The sequence below is a fragment of the Cygnus atratus genome, chromosome Z (assembly GCF_013377495.2).
Source record: "Cygnus atratus isolate AKBS03 ecotype Queensland, Australia chromosome Z, CAtr_DNAZoo_HiC_assembly, whole genome shotgun sequence".
NCBI lineage: Eukaryota > Metazoa > Chordata > Aves > Anseriformes > Anatidae > Cygnus > Cygnus atratus.
The window spans coordinates 69,111,033-69,127,927 of record NC_066396.1 but is presented as its reverse complement, the minus strand read 5'-3'; the positions used below and the strand labels follow the sequence as shown (position 1 = coordinate 69,127,927).

Sequence of the window (16,895 nt, the reverse complement as noted above, 5' to 3'; positions counted from 1 at the left end):
GCCCCTGGATGCTTTTCTGCAGAACTGCGCCAGGTCTGCCTGTGCTGTGTCATCCGAAGACCAGAACCTGTCACTGCTGAACTGCATCCTGTTTTTCCTATGCCATGCCTGCAGCTCATCAGGGCAATTTCAAGCCAGAGCCCTGCCTTCTGCAAGTTTCCTGCTCCTCCTGGTTCCTGTTTGTTATTTTTTCCTTTGTCCTAATTGCTAACTAAAATACCAAACAGCCTCGGATGTCAGAGGGATTCCTGCAAAACTTTTCTCAATAAATTCTCACATTTTGATAATCAGCTGTTATTTGTGTGGTCACATAATCTTTCCTGTATGGTTCCCTCGCCAGATGTACCTGTACCTTACTGCAGACAGGTGCATCTAGTGCATGCTCCCTCAAGAAGATTAACTGGGACAGCACTGAACATTTGTCTGAAGTCAAGATAAATGCCACATCCTGCTATTCGCTGTCCTCCAGGATCACCACCCTTCACGAGAGTGTGTTAACCCGATTGTATTGCCATGATCACTCTGCTTCTTCCATTCACCATCTCTCACAAGTGTTCCAATTTTTCATGTTGTTCTGATAATCTCTTTACAGACAGGCCTACAATTCCCTTTGCCTCAAACTCCGGGCTCTCCTCCACCCTCTGCAGTGCCCTCAGAGACAACCTGTTGATGGCTGTATGCCTATAGGACAATTCAGCTCTTCATGACAGGGGCAGAAGTTCTCCGTGATCTCCATGCCTTTGTTCTCACAGGGCTTGGAAACAGATTTTTTCCAATACTCAAGACTGAGCACACCAAACATCTGTGTCATCAGCAGATCATTCACAGAAAATCTTATCTGCAGTAGGAGGAGAGCTCCTGTCTTGTCTGTGACTTGGGGATCTGGAGCAACACCCAGGAGTCCTGATTACAAATCAGGGAGTCAGGATGCCTCCTGTGATAACACATCCTCTCAGGCTACACAGAATCATGCTTCTCCTCCTGTGGAAAGTCAAGACTGCAGTGAAGCACAGGACAGGCTGCATTAGACCACTGTCTGCACTGGGTTTTACTCAGCACAACAACAAATGCCCCTGTGCAGACGTACGTATGCATCCACAGGCAACCAGGGGTTGAAGAGCATCTTCACCCAAGACACCACACTTCAGGGGTGAGGAGGACCCCTTCTGGATTACTTTCTGCATGCCAAGATGGAGCCTAACCTGACCACCAACACCGGTGAGGTTGTATTAGTTTAAGGACATGCTTTAGCTTCTGCTGAAACAGTATTCCCACATGAACAGACCTGGAAAGCCCAGTGGTAATAATAGGACAAGTAATAGTGCCTTGCAGTACATGGAAAGCTCTAGAAACCCAGAGAGCTATCACAGATCACATTTTGCATCTCAACAGATAACACTATTCAACATCAATCAAATTTTTTTCCCCCCTTTAATTTCAAAATATAAATTTTCTCTTCCTGCACAGGAATGGAAGGGTGGGAATAGCTACTAGAGGGGACTCCGTTCAGACATGGAAAACTTCAGCATTCCTGCCAATATGATTGCTTTAGAAAGTAATCTATCATCCACTGCTTAGGTCCAGCATGTCTGTTTGTAATTTCCCTGCAGCCAGCCGCACGGTCGGTGCCCAGCCGTATGCACACAGCAGCTAAGCCATATGGTCCTGCTGGTCTGTGCTAGGCAGCTCACTTGCCCCTGTACGTGGACTTGCTGCAGGCACGTTACAGGCTGGCTTCCAGTCCCCCACCCTCATCCAAGCAATGTTTTTTCTAACCTGACTGGTTCAAGGCGCTCAGGTTTACGTTTCTGAGCTTGCTTTTTTTTTTTTTTTTTTTTTAAGCCCGCCCACAGGCTTCCAGCCTCCAAGTTTTAAAAGGTAAGATGAGTACATCCTCAGAAAGGCAACCCTGCAGGCAAATGGAAAATGTCAGCACTATCTACAATTTGTAAGAGACACACACACGAAACAGCCTCCTGCCTTTACAGATGTTTTATCATGGTTCGTGTCAAACCACTGCTCCGAGACAAAACCAGAGCTCGCACTGCCCACATCTCCTGAATCAGGTGCTCGGTAAGCACAGGCCCTCCTGCTCCTGGCCCAGCATATCTCAGCCCTGCTACACGAGAAGGTCTGCGAGCCGTTGAGCTGACGCTGGGCTCCCCTCCCAGGTGAGCTCCCACCCGCGGGCAGGCAGGTCACACACCCCGGCACACCTCGCCGTCCAAATTCCACCTCCGCTGAGTAAGAGCACTATCATGGAGAAAGTATCAGGAAGAAATGACTTTGGTTCCAAAGTCAATCAGACAACGTGATTACGCAGCAACCCAAAGCTTTAAATACCAGCTGTATGTGTCATTTTGGACACTACTGCAAGCTGAGGGGCTGCGGATTTATTGCTATGAGAGCAGTACGCAGCACAGACAGAATGGTCCTCACCTCCTGGTTCACAGCCTGTTTCCACCTAACACGGGGCAAACGCAGGCAGCTTCCTCTTCCACAGCTCTAGATGGAAAAGCAAATGCCTGCCTGCATGGATGTTTCCATGGAGGTTCACCTGGGAACCCAACACCTGACTCCCTCAGGGTCTCCTCCACACCAGATGTGGTACAAGCAGCAAAAGCACTTCTCATCTTTGACTCCCAGGTGTGCAGTACAACTCAGAGCTGTTTCTGAAAGATGCTAGCACACTGCCAGCAGCTCAGAAGGGGCTTGGCTGCTCCAGGCACAAGCACACATGCCGCAGTTGTGCCTTTTCCTACAACAAGGGGGACCAATATCTGGGAGCATGGCACCCTGTACCCTCCCTGAGGTCCCTCCACCCCAGCACAGCACAGAAATGCAGACGCTGTGTCCCATGGCTGGAGGTGGGTGTCCCAGCATCCAGGTCCACCAGCAGGAATCTTCACAGATAAAACTAATGCATCTGCATTGGCAGAGAGGTCCGCGTGGGGCTCCGTCACTGCAGTGCTCGGTTTTCAAAGCCTGTCCTGGCATGCAAACCTCACCTCAAACACTTGAGCCCCTTCAGGGAAGCAGTTTACGCTCTGTGCCACAAGAAAACCAAGTTACGGGTGAAGTCTCACAAACAGGACCAGTCTGGCAAGCAGTTTTGTATGAATAATGCATTCAAAAAAAAAAAAAACCTATATTGGACAGTAATTGTTTGTATACAAGAAAGGAGGAGGAGAGCCATTAGCTAAGTGATCTCACATTCCTCGATTTGCTTTATCAATCTCAGTATTCAGGAAAAAAAAAAAAAAAGGCTCAAGAGTAGTCCAGGCTCTCCAGTGAATCAACAAAACCACACAAAGGACTGTACCACTTCCCACAGCCTCTGGGCTGTGCATTAGCTTTTAGCAAAGGTATCTACCACATGAATAATGCAGAACATCCTCCAGAGCATCTGTACACCACTCCATCCACAGTAGCAAATAAAAACCTTTCAGCACGCCTTTCTGTCAGGCAGCAGGACCCTTTTACAGCTGCTCAGAGGCATATTCTAGGAAAAACAACCCTATCTGCCACACTAGCTGGAAGCCTTTTAAACCAGCCAGCTGGGAACCAGCCGGTAAATCAACCATCCTGAGGGGCCCTGATTTTATCAATTGCCTTGCCCTTCTTTGCCTTTTGTTCCTACAAGATCCGCACCCACTGTTAGAGGGCTTAGATTAAGGGTTCAGTGCACTTTTGGAGAACCACACATGCTCCCCACTGCCTCAAAATGCAGCAGCTCACCGGCTGCAGCCTGCCCGAGCTCCCTCTCCACCCCTGCCAGCCGCACAGTGCATACACAGCATGCCTCTCCTGATGCTGTAAAGCAGCCCCATGATCAAAATACCCTTCCCTGACACTGGAGGCACGGGCAAAAAACCTTCTTCAAAGCATCCCTCAGCCATCTGTGCAAACTCCTGGATTGTCAGAGGGAAAGCAGGCGGCAGAAAGCAGTGCTTTGTATGTGTCCATCACTAGTGCCAGCTTGAACATCGGTCCTCTGCGGGACCCAGGAACACACTGGGAGCCATGGGACCTGCTTCTGTCATCTCCAGCCTGCAGGCTAAAGGGAGGACTTAATGCTGGTGCGGGTGGGTTAGGGTCTTTAAAGGTGGTGGTAGGACAAAGGGACAACAAGTAGCAAAATCCCAGAGGAGACCATGTTCCAGAGATGTGCATCTTTAATCAGAAAATCCAGCTCCAAATAACCCTGCAAAAATATTAGCAGCTATGCTGAGTGGCAAAAAGTACTTAAGTATAGTGCCCTGGAAACCTGACTGTGAAGAAACACTTCTGCCTGTAGTATAAACATTGCACAAACACAGAGTATATGAAGTGGAGGGTGAAGAAGTTACTCAAGAAGGAAGTGAGCTGTTTCCTCATTCACAAAACAGAGAGGCCTGAGCCCTCCACCAGCTGAGCACGGCCCTGCTGAGCAGAGCTGCCCCAGGAGAAGGCCCTCCTGCCCCTTGCTTCTGATGCACACTGGCCAAGGCAGGACACCAGCTCTCACGCATGTCCCTGGCAGGAGGCATCATCTGCTTGGACCACAAGCAGAAGGTGGTTCCAACACTTTTGCCTGCCCTCCTCCGCCCCTAAAATAAAACTAAGCCAGGGAAGAAAAACATTTCGCAGAGGCTTGGCCCATACTGAACAGGAGGAGACCAGCAACACACTGCAGCCCTGCACACACAGTCACGGCTGGTGCCACCTCACCTCAGAGCATCTTTCCAGTGAGGGGTCCCAGGCAGCCTGCCAAGGGCCAGGAACATAACCAAAGCCTCAGACTTAGCAAAATACATACTGAGCAAATTTTATTCACGGTAGGAGGTACACCAAGTACTGCAGACTTCAAAATAATTTTAAGCACATATGGCCAGGGATGGGCTAGGGCTGCCAAGAGTGAAACAAAACCATTCTCTATAATGCACTGTAGAGACAGCAAAATCCCAAGCACAGCCTTCCTGGATGAGCTTTCAGCTGCATTTGTCTTCAGTCACGGTGGAAACCCCAATGGACTCCCCAAGGCAGGCAGAAATGCGCAGCGAGGTCAAGGATGAAAGCTCCCTGAAGGTGGCACAGCATTTCCACATCCCTACCGCCTGGTATTACTCCGTGGTTGTGCTCGTCTGTCAGGCTGGTAGAGCAGGGAGATGGGCAAGGGAGCATATGTGCCTCACAGAAATAGCTCAGCCAGGTTATTTTTAACTGGGTTATCCCAGCACAGCTAGCAGCAGAGGCCAGAAGCAGGAAGGAAATCAAAATGAAAAACTGTCAGGGACCACAGCCTCAGGCAGCCACCAAGAGGCTGCCACAAGAAAGCTCAGACTGTTTCGGGTAGGATCCCCCAGCACATTGTAAAGAGAAGCCATGTCACGAAGAACAGCCTTCACTGCTTCAGGGAGCTGCTGCAAACCAGGTGCAGAAGTCGACATTTATCTTCACTCAGGCCCAAGAAGGGCTGTGTTTACCTCAAGGCCATGGAGAGGCATCGAGCAGGCCATGCGGCCCGCAGGTTGCAAAGGAGGCCACGGGGCTGGGAATTGCCCACACAGGGTCTGTTGACAGATACTGGACTTCCCAGAAATAACTATAGACAAGCATCACTTCTAGCCTGAGTAATGATATGATTCACCCAGTGGCACCATCGCTGCCACTCTGCTGCCAACGATGCCTGGAGCACCACGTCCTAGCAGCTCACTCCTCTCCCTCAGGCATGGGGAGTGAAATACTGCCTGGCTGCACATGAATTCCCCTGAGCCACAGGAGAAGTTGGTTCATGAATATTTTTAAGTCAACATCAGTCAGAAATCATGCTGAAGAGCAGGGCCCACCCTCCAAAGAGCAAGAGGACACTTTTGTTCCGTTGATGCAAAGCCAGTTTGTGCATCCCAGAGGGGACTGTGAAGACGAGCCCATTTTCTGTCAGATCGACCTCCCCCTTCACCAGATGTCCCATGTTTGCTGTACGTGGTGCCCCTACCCTGAAAGCTCTGACAGAAAAGAAAGATGTGGCACTGAGGAGACAAATGGCACCAGTGAACACATTCCTTAAGAACCAAAGTGACCCCGAAACTCAGATCATTTTCATTGCGCTTATCGGAGCTCCCAGGAAGGCAGGAGGCGATCTGAGTGAGGCAGAGGAGGGGGCCAGCCCAGCCTCTTGGGAGAGGGAGCCCCTCCTTCCCCTGGTTCAGCTCCAGCCTACCAAGATAGCCTGTGTACTCCAACAGAAAGATAAAGCCAACTTGCCTGCATTCTCCAGAGACAATACCCTCTTTCACTTTGCTGGTTACCTGGGCAGCAAAGAAAATATTATTGCTTATCAGCTTCCTTGTGAGTACTAATGTGCTGCTGAATTCAATGAGAGGGCAAATTCCACCTCACAGGGCTTTTCTACCCTGGCAAGGACCTGCTCTGTTATGAAAGAAAAGCAAATACAACAATCATGTTTCAAAGAGCAATAAAAACTCCAAGCCCCCTCACCCCCACCAAAAAACTCAGCATAAAGAGGAAGTGATGAAATGCATGAACTTTAAGAGACGTTGCCACATTTCTTGGCGGAAAGGCAGCCTTGAAAAACTCATCATCTGACCTTCTGCAAGCTCAGCAGTTTCTCCTGAAACCCAAACACTGTGCTCTTGCTCTTCTGTTTCACAGGAAGAAGCTTCCTGCTGTCCAAGGCCAGGACGGCCTCTGAGCTTCAGGAGCCACAGCTCAGTTCCCTGTTGAAAAGCCACAGCTGGGTCTCAGGAGCCTGCCACATTGTTTGAGAAGGTAGGGATGTCTAGACCCACTGCTCTTTATCGCGAGGTCTAAGCACGCTTGCAGACACCGTGTGGCACATGGGTTATTTCAGGCATGTCTGCTCAAGTAGAGAAGGCTTTCCCTGCAGCAAAGCAATCACTGGTTTGGGGGATTTGGCCACCTTTAGGGAATCCCAAGGCCTTGGTTAGTGCCTAAAGGAGTCCCAGAGGTTAGAGACCTTCCCGAATCTTTTCTGCGCAGCCAAAGAGCCATGGGTGCCACTAGGGCCTGGATGCATGAGGAAGCATGAAGTGGCCAGTGGGATGGTGAGGCAGTGGAAATGCAAGTGCAGATGTTTCTCCTGAGTTCTAGGGGGGCTTGTAGGCTACACACTTCAGATGAATGTCTGAAAATGCAGCCCTTACTTGAAGGCAGGAGGGTTCAGGAGAGGTCTTGCAGCCTAGCACATGAGGAAAGCACAAGCGGAGATGCAAGGGGACAGCCTACAGGGCCTGCCCTCTGGGAGTCTCCAATCCAGCTTCACAGCAAACCTGTCCACAGCCCTAAATTAGGGCAGATGTGAAACCTTCCAAGGAGGAAGGGTCCCACCTGCCTGATCCCAAAGCTGCACCACTGTCCTGAGAAAGAAGCTTTCTCGAGTGTCTGACCTACTTCCCTCCAGCTGCAGCCAGCATCTTTTTTTTCTTGTTACACGGTCACTGCCAAGAACAGTTTGGCTCTGTAACTCTTCCAGGAGTTGTATACTACTGTATTCTACTATTGGTAAATCAGTTTGGCAGCAACAAATACAGGTACCTAGTAGAATAGAGAAGAACCTGCCACGGATTTCCAAGTCATAACCCAGCAGCAAAGGGAAACGTTCCCTGCCCCTCTGGGAATGATGACAACAGGATCTTGTTCTTTGAAAGGCAGCCAGCAGCATCAGAGGTCTTCTCTGAAGCCCAGAGGTGCAGAGTTCTTCCCCCTTCCTTACAGCATCATCTGCATAGAAAAACATTCAGGGTGCCAAAGAAAAAAGAAGTGGGGGGAGCTCTCCCACACATACACAGTACTTGTGGAATTGATTTATTATTCCAGTTGAGGCTTTTCTCTTTGTTGTCTGATTAAATCAAAGTATTATATATAATATATATATACACACACACACATATATAAATATATATATATAAATATAATACATATTATATATTATATAACATTATATAAAAAATAAAAATAAATATTTTTTATATCTATAAAATATATAAAATTCAGTTGAGGCTTTTCTCTTTGACTGTCTGATTAAATCAAAACTGACATCTCTCTGTTCTCTGGAAAATTCCCAACTCACTTTTGAGCTCTCTAACAGTAGGTCCCATTTATCTGAGGCATGACAAGCCAGCAAGAGTGCGTGGCAAAGGCGGGTGTAACAGATGCAAAGACTCTCTTCTGCCACATCTGAAGTCTGAAAATCAATTCACCATCAGGAGCAGAGGTAGCCAGTTCATTTTAGCTCTTTTCAGTTCTCACTCCAGCTTTGATTTATGCTGGCTAAGTATGAGGGCTACCTATGTTTTCCCTGCCAGAGAAACGAGATGCTGTGCCCATTCACTCACCCACCGGGCTTGGCAAATGCACAGTGCCTGGGAAAACAGTGGCATTACTCTGACCATTAGAGCAGGTGCAGGAGTAGTGTTCAGTTCAGACTGGGAGCACACTTTTGAAGCAAATCTTCTCACCACTGCCATTTACCACACTCCAGCTTTCATTGCAAAGCAGTCTTGCAGCATGCAGACAATATGCACTCTGGATGAAACTAAGGGTGTTCCAGGATCACAACTCCATCTGCTGATGGGACAAGCAAGGTCAGATTAACACTTTTAAAGTGCCTATGGATATAAGATCCCAGAACCACCTGTTTCATGCCACAGGTCTACTTCTTTTGCACTGTAGACGTGGCTGTAGTTAACACAGAGATGACCTAGGTGAACTCAGTCACTGCACACTTTTGCACATGCCTCTCTGTTTGCCCTTCAGCCGTGCCCATCTTCAGATGTGACTGTTTTCTCGACCTCCTCTCCTCCAAGTAATGCTCTCTTTGACATTGTTTTTGGGTGTAACTCCACCTCTGACCACTTCCTTCAGCATCACCACCCAGCCACTGCTCTCCTCTGTGACCAGTCCCCTCTCCACACCTCCCATCTATCAGCAGTGAATACCAACCTCTCTTCCCATATAGCAGTTTTTTTCCTACATGCTTCGCTCCTGCCTGTGCCCACCTCTTTGCACATCTCCTCTGGCACCAGTTCTGACCATTTTCCAGCTCTGTCCTCCTGCACCACCTTTCTCCAGCCCTCCCAGCTGAGGAGCACCCTGAGCACAAACTCCACGCTCCAGCCAAGCTCCACCCTACAGGCTTCCTCTCTTTCTCTCTACTGCTGCTACTTTCCAAACCAGCCTATTTCTCCAGCTTAACTGATATCCATACCAACAATCTTTTCTCTGCCTTTGAGTCAGCTCTGGGCATCTGTGCCTTAGGGATTTTTTGAGCCAAAGGCTTATCTGTCTGTTTAGCCAGCCCTAATGGATTTTCCGCCTGCAGATTCATCTAATGGCTTTTCTTGAACCACATCCTCAACATCCTGTGTCAATGAGTTCCACTGTTTATCTGTATACTGTAGTTCCTGGGCAGTGATAAACAGAGGAACAATCACTCCCTATCTGAACTCTCCATCCCATCATCCTACCATATGTCAAAGGCCACATGTCATATCCCTCCCCAGGCATACCTTTTCCAAGGCAAACAGTTGTCCCAGTGCTGCCTTTTCTCCTGCACTACTCGGTCCTCAATGAGCTTGCAGAAAGCTAGAATTGCATGAGGCATTCATGACATGGCTGCACAGGAGGTGTATCCAGACAGTATTTGATCTTCTCAAAGTGCCAGTAGGAAAAAAAAAAAAAAAGAGAGAGAGAGAGAGAGAGAAAAAGGGATTGAGGGAGGAAAAAAAAAAAAAAGGAAATGAAAGGAAAGGAAAGGTTGCACAGCCCTTGAAGTCTGGCTGTGAATTAAAGCAGCATTTGAACTTCTGATATAATGCAGACCAGGCAGCTTGGAATGTGATTTCCATTCCATTTTGCTTCCTTAGGCAGCAGAAACAAAGACTGTCTGTGTGAAGAAGAGTGAGAAGAAAAACACTGGGTAGGACACACTGGGCAACACTGCACCTGACTGGGTATGCAGTGTTCCCTGGGCAACTTAAATGCACTCATGGAATTGTATCTGTAGTCTCAGGCTATTCAGTACCAGAGAAAGTCTTCAGGCTCCAGGAAACTTCTGCAGACCGCTCAAAGCCAGAAGAGAGTCCAGTCCCCATGTCTGCCCAGAGAGAGACAACACCAAGCAGGAACAGCCCCATAGAGAGGTTCCTGAGCAGGCTTGAGGGCTGCAGGTGGGACAAGCGGGGTGCCCTGCAATGCCAGGGAACTCCAGGCACAGGAAGGAGAGCAGGCAATGGCACAGGCAGATATGGCAGTTAAGAAAGGGGAGGGATTTCAGAAAGAGCTCAGCATTTAGAAAGAAATATCAAAATTCCTTTGAAAGACTTGTCTTTCTGCAGGAGTTTAAGACACTTGCAGGTTTCCAGACGTACATACCAAAAGACACCAGGCAGTCATCTGCCCATACTGCCGGCAGCCAGGGACAGCAGAGCCCCGCAGCACTGGCAGGCTTGTAAAACCCTTCGGTGCCACATACGGTCTCTGTGCCATTGATCTTCCAAACCCTCACAACTGAGCCTGACTGCAAGACAGGCAGAAACAAGAGTATAAACACTGCTATACCATTTTAATACATAAGTTACAAGCTATCTTGAAGTCACAAAAAAAAAATTCATGTTGCAAGTCATGCTTTCAGGGAAGGAAGAATGACACCTGAAAACTCCTCAGAAATAGACAAAACTGTGCACAAGATAATGACTTTAGTTTCACTGACGTCTCAGAATGGGAAGAAAGAGAAGGTAAAAAAATTGCTGCTTCAGTTCCCTCTTTACACATCAAAAAGACCTACTCTTGATTAAGCTTAAGAAGTCCTCTTCCACTAACAGCCCACAAAGGGCTGGGCACCAAAAGCAAGTGCTCAACACTAAGAGACTCCCCAAAGTAGTAACAAGAGGTTTATTGAAACATTCTTTGAAATGTTTCAAAGAATGGATGACCACAACATTCCCAAGGACAGAAACCCTTTGATATTTTGCCTCCATCCAGTGGACAGACCCACAAGCAGATGCATGTGCTGTGGCAGAAATGTAGGGATTGCAGCCACTCTCTCAAGTTCAACGCTCAGCAATACACTTAGAAAGATGCAAGGGAGATAGGGATCCAGTATGGGTTTTCTTGGTTTAACTCCTTGGAACTTTGTTCCCTAATAGCATTTCCAGGTTTTCTCTTTTACTGCACTCACAGAGCCACAGAAAAATTTAGGCTGCTAGGGACTTCTGAGGGTCCTTAGCCCAACCTCCTGCTCAAAGCCCCTGCATCAGGTCAGATTGCTCAGGGCCATGTCCAGGTGTATTATGAAAATCTCACAAGGTGGAGGTGCTACAAGCAAGCAAACTATCCTTTTAGCCATCCCTGTCCAGCTAATAACTCTGACCAGAGTGTGACCTCTGCAGGACGTTGCCTACTTCCAGAGAATGCTGCTGTCTGTGCTGGATGGCATTATTTAGAAAATCACCTTGTTCAAGTTGCTAGCTATGTATCATCCTGTAAAGCTCTCCCCGTGATTCGCCCTCTCTGCTGCTGAAAACACAACTACCTCTCAGTTTTTCCAAATAATAACTTCTGCCTCCAGCTACTGGATCTTGTTCTGGTTTGTCAATCAGACTGAAGAATCCATTATCTAAAAAGATACAGGAGATTTCTGAGGTCTTTTACTCTCCATGCAAACCAAGGGCTCACCAAAACACAACCTGGATGCCAATAAAGATGAAAGTGTTGACTTTCCACTTGAGGATTTACCCCTCTCAGAGAGGGGTTGGGCTGGGATTGCTTGTTTGGGGAATTTGTTTGCTTGGCAGGCCGCACCAGACCCTGCACAAGGCTTAATGTATGGCAGGTGGCACAAGTCTCAAATAGATGCAAGGGGCCATAAAGCCAAACCCTTCAAACCCCGGCTAAGCCTTTAAACAAGTGCCATGATTTCTAAAACTGTGGGGCACTGAAACTCCTATTGATTTCTGTGGAAGACGTCAGATGCCAGGCTATCATTAGCAAAATCAATCTTTTCAATTAAGACTTCAGGCATCAATTACTGACATCAAGACCTCTGCAAAATCGAAGAGAAACATGAGCCACCACCACGACTGGAGTGGGAGGGGGTGAGGTGAGAGGCTCTGATCCTCCCTGACTGTGAGGAAAAAAGCCTCTATGCATAGGAGGAGCCAGATGTTATGAGAACAGGAACTTGAAGCAATGCTATTCTGATTTTGTTTTTGTTCCTCTGTGTATGTATTTTGGTATTCAAATTAAATTAGAGAAAATGGCAGAGGAAAATAATGCAAACTAATTACATTTAAGTAGATGTTAGCAAGACAATCTTTGACTTCTTCTATCCGTCTACTGCAATTAAAGAGCTGTCTGGGTTTCCTGTGCCTATTACCCTGCAATTTTGTTGCCAGCACAGGCTCCTTTTAGGGGGCAGATCAAATGAAAGAAACCGGAGGATGACAAGGAATATCGGTCCTTCCTGACATCTTTCGTGTCACCAGACAGCGTTTCCAACAACGTCAATACGAGGTTCCTTAGAAAGGAGCGCAGCAGCTGTGCCAGCAGCTCGGGCACGAGGGCAGCTACACTTTCCTAAGCTTTTGTGTTTTTTGGGGTTTGACTCACGGGAAGCAGCACTTCAAGGGTGCTTTGGGCAGATGGGCAAACATGCTCTGTGGCCACATTACCCCTGGGTGCGGCTGGAGCAGGACAGGCAGCTTCAGGGGAGATCTGCCACGCCGGTCCCACGCTTGGAGATGCTCCAAATTCACCTGCTGCATCAGGCCGTTCGTCAAACCACAGTGAGGGCAAGGTCAGAAAAAAAAGTGCTCATCTACCAACGCTGTCCATGGCTCACCTAAAAGCCACGATGGCATCCAAAGCTCTCCAAGCCTGCCAAGGAGGATTTCAGCCCTCTGCACTGGCATGCAGCACAGAGGGTTAAAACCACGGTATCTGTAGAGCCAGGACTGCCTAATTTCTGCTCTCGGGAGTAGGCCCGGTACTTGGCTCCTGCCTGCGCCTGTTTTTCTGACTGTCAGCCAGGAGGCCAGTCTTGTATTCGCTTTCACAGGTGTAACCCTGACCCAGCGGCCTTGGCTCGCCTCCTCTTCCTGGGAGAGCCTCTCCCCCGGCGCTGCCTCCTGCAGCAGGAGCAGGATGGAGTTCGGCCTCCCCTGTTTCCCTGGGAGTTATCTGATCGGGTTCCCTGGACTTTGCCTCGAAGTCGGCCATAAAAATACCACAGACGCCGTGAGTTTCTGCTGCTTCTCCTTCCTTATCATCTCCCTCGGTGACTTTGTCCCACCGAGGGAGGGAGGCAGTGCAGACACGGCGGTGAGCAGAAGGCCATCTCCTTGCAGCTGGGAGCCTCCGTGCTTCCTGGCACAGAGATAGAGAGCACGGAATCCCTCCGGCCCGGACAGAAACCCTTGTGCAAACCAGGGCCCGAAGGATGCTCCAGAGGGAGAGGGACAGACCGAGAGGCCCAGCTCTGGGCTGTGGTCCACAAAGTGTGAAGCGGTGTGAAATAAAGCGGGCAGCTGGTCAGGAGGGAAAGGGGGAACAGGGCTTGGAGCTGCAAGGTGTTCCTGCTGTGGGCACATCCCAGCACTTTAGAAAGAGCTGTGCCTGGCTGAGGGTCAGAAAGTCCTATTCAAAGCGCCTTGGGAATAGTAAGCGTCAGCATTACCCTAACACAGCCCTGTAGGGTGTATTTTCAAAACGAAGAATTGCTGGCAAGCCTGTCATACCGCAAAGGGGAAATCCCTGGAAATACTAGGCCAGTTTGGCTCCCGCTCGCAAGCCTGCGTGTGTCAGCACCCCCCTGGCCCACGCAGCCTCCCGGATGATCTCAAGGTCTTTCCTGTTTCTTCCGCGGAGGGGCAGAAGGCGCGCCGGCCTAATTGCCGCGAGCCGCGGGCTGCCTGCCCCAGCCAGCTCTCTGCAGCCAGCGCAGCCACGCGTGCACCTGCAGGAAGCCAGGAGAAATCTCCTCGCCACGGCCTGTCCGTGCCATGGCAGAGGGAGAGCAGGCCGCCTGCAGCCCTGCCTTGTACCCTGAGATGCTTGAGTGGAGCATCGGGCCTGGACTGCTGGGGGCAGCCGTCCTGGGACAGGCCTCCCTCCGCCCCGGTTCTTCACAGGAGGGTCCCTCACACACCATGCCACATCCCATGAGGTCTCCCCCACCCCCAACAAAGTCCCTGCTGTGGAAATCAGGGCCCACCAGGCTGGGACGAAGAGTTCACACTGGGCAAGTAACACAAAAACATTGGAGGAGCACACAACACAACACACGAGGAGCCTGCGTGGCCACACAGAGCACAAAATCCACCTTAGCTTGCCTCCGAGGCAGCTGTGTCTCACTGCTGAACATCACCTTCCCTTCCAGGCATTTCCCAGGGCTTTCAGATCTCTGCCTACATGCCCCCTGCACCCCTTCGGACAGCACCAGACAGCCCAGAAATCCCACAGGAAAGTGAAGATGGCCCTGGTGCAGGCCCCACGATCCAGCAGCAGGCCCCGTGCCAAGCCACCTAGAGACTCACAGGGAAGCAAACCCCCAGAAACCCACCACGGAGCCAGGCATCCCCCGTCCACTCGCTATCCAGCCACTAACAAATTCAGCAGACGCAGAAAAGTTCGCAGTGTTGTCCGCTCGCTGCAATGTTCCCCAAGAAATCTGCTCACGGGGGGACAAACCAAGCGATCCAAGAGGAAGGCAGAATTTACTCGGGAGCACAAAGCAAGAAACCCATCTCGGCTCCAGATACCCCGAGCCGCTGGCAGGAAATCCACCTGCTGTGGAGACACAGATGGGAGCCGGGCTGATCGGTGGGACCGAGGTGAGCCACGCAGCCTCCCTCTGTGCCCCTCGCGAGCTGGCACAGGCGCACGGGGCTGCGCTGCCTCCCGGGAAGGGAGGGCAGGAGGAGCCCGAGGCAGAGCTGTGGCGCAGGCGGCGGGGCTGTCTGGCTCTTTGTCCAAACACCCGTCGGTACCTGCGCCTCCAGTTTCCCCGGGCGAAGGCAGATGATGGGACTCGAATTGCTGCTGTGGCCTGATGGATCGAACGAACGTGAAATACCTCTCCCGGATGGAGTAACAGCTCGTCTGCAACGATGCTAAGCCAGCAAACAACCTCAGCACCGAAGGAAACACCTCCTTCGCGCCTTGTCTCTCAGGAGCAATCAACTCACCTCTATCTCGCCTCCTGAACCCTTGCTTTAGTTTCCTGAAACGCAGACACCAAAACGTGAACTCCCTGCGTGTCTCCATGAGTCACTCCCTATCTCCGATCAAACCGCAAGGGATCAGAGCTCTCCAAAGAGGGCACAGCCACTGGCAGAACAAAGGGAACAACAGGGCTACGCAGGATGATCCTATCCTTTGTTAAACCTCCAGGGAGCCTGCCTTGGGAAGGTAAAAGCCGACCGACATCCAACCCCTCGCAAGGGTTGCCTGAGACCTCTGCAGAAACCACTTCCCTACAGCACCCAGGAGGCCAGAAGTGGTTCAGCCCGTCCAGGCGAATTCCCTTTAGGGGGGACTGCAGAGAGCACACCGCCTGCTCGGGGGCTGTCAGTGAGCAGGGGGCCAGGATGCTGCGGGGCTCTCTTTCTGCTCTCCAGAGCCAGGCAGGGAGGGCGCCGCTCCCCGCAGGGTGAACAAGGGATGCTCGGCGAGGCGCTGCCCACCGGTGGGGAGGGGGGTGTGGGGGGGTGTGGGGACCTGTTCGCAAAGTGCTGTCACCGCCGCACGCCCCGGCCTGCCTCCTCCCTGCCACAGCCTCGGGACCAAAACGCTCCCCACGGCAGGGGGCAGCGCTCAAAGCGCAGCCCCCGAAGCCGGCGGCGTGGCTGTCACCCTGCCCTGCGGGCTCCCACCCCAAACCCCCCCGACCCCAGCACAAAGGGACGGCTCCGCACAAAGCCGGGTGGGGCCGGCGGCAGCCCCGCACCGCGGCACCGGAGCCGCCACCCCCCCCCCCCCGCCCAGGGTCCCCGTTCCCCCGTGGGCACCCCCCGGTGCCGGGGGGGAGCCGGGGGATGCTGCAGGTGCCGCGGAGCGCCCTCCCCACGAGTGTCCCGGCCCCCCACCCTGGTCTCCTACCTTGCCGCCGGCGGCCGGGGGTCCGGCAGCCCGCAGGGTGTGCACATGGGAGCCGTGCCGAGCCGTGCCGAGCCGTGCCGCGCCGCCCCGGCCCACTCCCCGCCCCGGCCCGCCCCCCACGCCGCGCCCCGCTAGGCGGCTGGCACCCCTGGGTGCCCGGTGGGAGCGGGGAGGTGCCGTGCGAGGGAGGGAGGGATGGGGCTGGTCCCCTTGGGGTCACCCCCAGAGCGTCACGGCCCCGCTGTCACCTGCCCCGGGGGTGCTGGGAAGCACCGTGCGGGGCAGGAGCAAGGGGAAGAGTCCAGCTGCTCACACCCAGCGTGGCCGCTCGTGCAACAGCTGTCCCGGGTCACCCTGCCCACGAGGAGGTCTCTGGAGCCCCCCAGCATCCTCACAGCACTGCAGAGCAGTGTGTGACAGGTCGGGTGCTGGTGCGCACGCCATCCCCACCGCTCCCTTTCACTCGGGCCCCAGCTGAGCCTGCACCCAGGACTGAAAGGGGGACAAAGACCTCTTTGCTTGAGGTTACTGGTGGGGCAGATTTCTACTGACTGCAGCCCAGCCCGCTGCAGGCATTTAGCTGTGCTGGCCGTGGGGGTTTTCTGTAGCAGCAGGTGGTGGCGTGGTTTTGGCTGGGACAGAGTTAACTGTCTTTGTAGCGGCTCACACAGCGCTGTGTTTCGGATTTAGGATGAGAATAACGTTGATAACACACCGATGTTTTAGCTGTTGCAGAGCAGTGCTCACACAGAGCCAAGGACTTCTCAGTTTCTCAC

At 51.6% G+C, this 16,895-nt stretch overlaps 1 protein-coding gene across 1 annotated transcript in view; it reads right to left on the bottom strand.

Annotated features, from left to right (window-relative positions):
• Positions 1 to 16,223, bottom strand: part of CORO2A (coronin 2A) — a 51,628-nt gene extending 35,405 nt beyond the window's left edge. Inside the window, exon 1 of the mRNA XM_035563002.2 lies at positions 16,120 to 16,223. The gene's annotated coding sequence lies outside the window, so the exon portion shown is untranslated. The remainder of the gene's footprint in view (positions 1 to 16,119) is intronic.
• Between the last annotated feature and the right edge of the window lie 672 nt (positions 16,224 to 16,895).